Source organism: Peromyscus leucopus, chromosome 16_21 (assembly GCF_004664715.2).
Source record: "Peromyscus leucopus breed LL Stock chromosome 16_21, UCI_PerLeu_2.1, whole genome shotgun sequence".
NCBI lineage: Eukaryota > Metazoa > Chordata > Mammalia > Rodentia > Cricetidae > Peromyscus > Peromyscus leucopus.
Window position 1 is genome coordinate 27,478,590 of NC_051084.1, and position 4,358 is coordinate 27,482,947.

A 4,358-nucleotide genomic window follows, 5' to 3' on the forward strand; every position below is an offset into this window, starting at 1 on the left:
TCTCAGTGTATGCACTCAGCATACACACACACACACACACACACACACACACACACACACACACGTGTGTCAGTTTTTAAAAAAATAAAATACGTTTTAAAAATAAAATGAAAAAGAAATGTGAGTAGTGTTTCTTCTTTCTCAATTTAAAGTCTATGCCTTGTAGGACTAAACAAACAAACAAACAAAAAACCAAAAACCATCCCATGAGTATTGAGTATTAGGAAATTCAAGAAAAGACTTTTTCCAGGGAACACAATTGTTTTAGCATACCCCCAAACACAGACCCTAGGATAAGCACCAAAGTGCAAATGAGCCCTTTGGGAGGTGAAGGAAATACCAGCCAGGGAACAGGGAAGTGCGTCCGAGGAGGGGTGGCATCCTACATAACTCATCATCAAGCAAGCTTCATTGGGGGTACTGGGGCTGGAGCCATCTGGAGCCAGGGAAAAGGCTCTCAGAGGGGCCATCCACCCTCTCACCCCCTCCCCAGAACACGTCAGCTCCTTGCCCTATTTACATTTATGCAGGGTTAGCTCCGCCACAAACAGGAGTAAGCTGCTGCCCAGAGGCCAATGCTAGTAGTTGGAAGCAGTGTGTGTGTGTGTGTGTGTGTGTGTGTGTGTGTGTGTGTGTGTGTGTGTGTTGGTGGGGGGGGTTGTGGAGTGGTGCTAGGGGCTGATTCCCACTGAGATGGAAAGTCCCAATGATGAGCTCCCCCCCCCACCCCCTCACCCCGACAGCTCATAGGAACCTCTGCCGGTGGTTAGAGGTCAAGGACTCTGAAATAAGAAGAGATAGGTTTGAGTTTTAAAGTCATCATTTAGGGGCAAGCTAGTCAGTCCATTGGAAGACTGATTTCTTTATATGCAAAGAAGGGGAGGGATAGCCGGGTGGTGGTGGCGACGCATGTCTTTAATCCCAGCACTCGGGAGGCAGAGGCAGGCAGATCTCTGTGAGTTGGAGGCCAGCCTGGTCTCCAAAGTGAGTTCTAGAAAGGCACAAAGCTACAGAGAGAAACCCTGTCTCAAAAAAACAAACAAAAAAAAAAAAAAAAAAGAAGAAGAAGAAGGGGAGGGGTAGGGTAAATGTCCACAAGTCATTCCAGGAGACCTTTCAACTGAAAGGGACAGCAGGAAGCCCTGGATTCGTCCCCTTTGGTCTGAAGTGTGAGGATCCCCAGAACGCTGGAGTCTGCAGCCGGTGTCCTGTATGAGGGGCGTTTTGTAGATCATGCTGTCTAACCTGGGGTCTGTGCCAGCTCTGGGCAATCAATTTCAGGATGTACCTCCACGTGCAAGCTCAAATGGTCTTCCTGGAGAATTCCGCCCCTGGTTATGCAATGCCCCTTTTGAGCCGTGCTAAATTTTCTTATTTCAGTTCTCAAATCATCTGAGGTGAATGCGGCTTCTGCAGATTTCTTTGGGGGGAGGGAGGAGTATTATTACTAGCAGTTTATCTTTCTCCATCCCTTTGCTCTTTTTATTAAAAAAAAAAAAATGTGTGTGTATGAGTGTTCACCGGCACGTATGTACCAGCACCACCGAATATGCTCGGTGCCCTCAGAAACCAGAAGAGGGCATTGAGTGCCCTGCACCAGGGATGACAGAGCTGCCGTGTGCTGGGGCTGAACTCAGGCCATCTCCAAGAACAGCAAGCACTCTTAACCCTAGGGTCACCCCTCCAGCCCCTCTTTTGGTATGTTAACGAATACCTGTGTGGTTTTTCATTTGAAAGTGAGGGTCTTGCTGACAACATATAGCTAGTTGGGTCTCATTTTTTATTCGCTCCGTGAATCTCTAAGCTTTTTATTCTGCACTTAGACTAATGACATTTAAAGTAGCTATTGACATAGCCAGATTAATAGCTACCATATTTCTAACTGTTTTCTCTTACTGCCCTTATTCTACTGATTTATGTGTTTTGTTTTCCATTCTCTTTTTCTACCGTCTCTGGTTTTAATTGAGCATCGCATATTATTCCATTTTTTTCTCCCATCCTGGCTATTAATCATACTTACAAATATGTTTAATAACGAGGCACACATCTGTCACCCCAGTTACTCAGAAGGCTGAAGCAGGAGGAGTGCTTCAGTCTAGGATTTGGGGGGTCAGTCTGGGCAACATCGGGAGACCTCATGTCCACAGCACACCCCCGCCACCCCCTCCTCAGAGTCACCACGTGTTTGTTTAGCAGGAAGTATTAGCTGTGTCTTAGAACTTCTGGCTGTACTGGGGGGGAAGCCCTCAGTTAATCAGTCTGTGAACTGAACGTGAACGTCCCAGAGCTCTCCACTAACAGATTTCCCTTTTCATCTCCCATTGTTTCTCTGTTTGTTGTTATTGTTGTTGTTGGTGGTGGTGAGATGGAACCCAGGGCCTCGGGTATGGGAAGCAAGTACTCTTCCACTGAGCTCCTCCGTTCAGCCTTTGCTGTTCAGGGTTTGCATTATAGCGACGACCACTTTACACCATGCTGCCCATGCAAAGCCATGGCCGTAAGCTCCAGGTATCTCTGCCCACCACTACCTGGACTCATCCCCAGGTCAGACTTCCTTGTCTCTGTGTGGAGGGAGGCGCTATTGTCTGAGCATCCAGGTCCTTTGTGTGAGCTCCACCCTCAGGCTCCTGGGACACACTGCCCTCCGAGTGAGACAGTGCTTAGGGTAGATAAGTTCACAGAACATCTGTAAACCCACATTCTGTCTTCAGGGAGAATTCTCTTCCTGCTGGACCTCGGGCTTTGCTTCCTCTGCTCATCACACCTTAAGAATGGAAGAGAACAAGATTAGATCCACTGGGCTCATTCACTTGCTCTCCAGAGAGAGCCTGCTTCTGTGTTTCACGGGAGGAAGAGAAAGGCAGTGTTGAGGAGGCAATGATGGATCTTTGTGGAACTAACCCGAGGATACAGCCACTTGTCTGCATTTGGAAGAAGCAGGAAGCCACTTCGGATTTACATCAGTATCCCCCATCCAGATCACCACGGATGTCCTTCGCCTCAGGTTGGACATTCCGAATTTCTTCTGTGGGACCAGAACATCTTCATCTTGTTTGGATCCTCATGATCTTGTTCTATTTTGCACACACCCTTCCCCATCTTCTTCAGGGACACTTCCTTAACCAAGCATTTTCTCTTGACCCTCATCTCATAGCACTCTTGGGGACTCAACTCAGACACCACCGTCCAAATAAGTTAAGGTGATGAATGTCTTCTATGCCTACACTTTATGGACAAGTCTGGTCTTTAAAGTGATTTGGTTTCTTCAATCAGAACAGCTAATACCATCTAAATGGCAAATGTTCATACAAATAGAAATACATATAAAATACATATATATTTCTAAAACAGATATACATATATATTTCTGTTTGTATGAGCATATATATTACACATATGTACATATATGCTACCCAATGAAAATGCTATTGGTTGTTTCCAATATTTTTATTTAACATTTTTCTTGTGACTATTCTTCAGAGGCCAAACATGGCAAGAACCCGCTGTAGCCAGGGGATTAATCCATTTGATCCCTCACTCCATTGCAGACTTGAGTCATACTTCCTGACTCTTCCTTTCACATCTCTTTACCTCTTAATGGCTTCACTGAGGCAAACATGGAAACTGTGTCTTGCCCTCCCCACCATACTGCCAAATCCTGTTCTTGGGAAATGATTGAACTGGTGAAATGTTCACCAGTTTAAGCAGCTAAAGTGCTCACCTTTTCCTGTTCTTCCCTTAGCAGCAGAGGGAATGCCCTTGAAGGTATTTCAGGAACCAGCACACGGGTGTGAGGAAACCGTCGGCGCACGTGATCCTGGAGATCGATGCTTTGGCATCGGTCTCCAATAAGTGGAAGTTGGGCGAAGGCTTTTTCCTTACGTTCACAGCCTGTAGAGCAGCCGCAGCGGGAAGAACAGAGACCCCGGCCTCTCACATTCCTGTCCTTACCCGCTGCCGCTGAGAGCTAACTACGGCAATGTCATGATATTGCAGCCAAGTTCGCTAGACGACAAACCCGTTCAAACTCTGGCTCTATCAGCTTAACTTGAACCACTCACTGCCGCGTTTCTCCAGCTCGGGGAGTGGAACCCCCAACCAACAAACCCCTAAAATTCACGTCATGAGACTTTGACGTTAAGAGACCCTTTTCTTGGCACTGGTTGAAGCCACGCAGCTTGCCAAGAGGAACGGAGACCTAGAGAGTTGGGGGGGGGGGGCAGGCATGTTCAAAGCCCAGTGTTCCATGCCCAGTGAATCAGCAATCTTTTGGAGTCCATGTTTACATGTCCCAGCTAATGTTTCACCTGGGGACATCTTGGGGCTACTCCAGAGGGCAAGGCAGTGAGTGAGTCAAG

The 4,358-nt window shown here is 47.0% G+C and overlaps 1 long non-coding RNA gene across 1 annotated transcript; it reads right to left on the reverse strand.

Annotated features, from left to right (window-relative positions):
- Window positions 1–2,013: 2,013 nt before the first annotated feature.
- On the reverse strand, window positions 2,014–3,801 carry LOC119086792. Its single transcript, XR_005090149.1, has 2 exons — window positions 3,722–3,801; window positions 2,014–2,764 (listed from the first exon to the last, which is right to left on the reverse strand). It is a non-coding gene; the product is annotated as an uncharacterized LOC119086792 (long non-coding RNA).
- Between the last annotated feature and the right edge of the window lie 557 nt (window positions 3,802–4,358).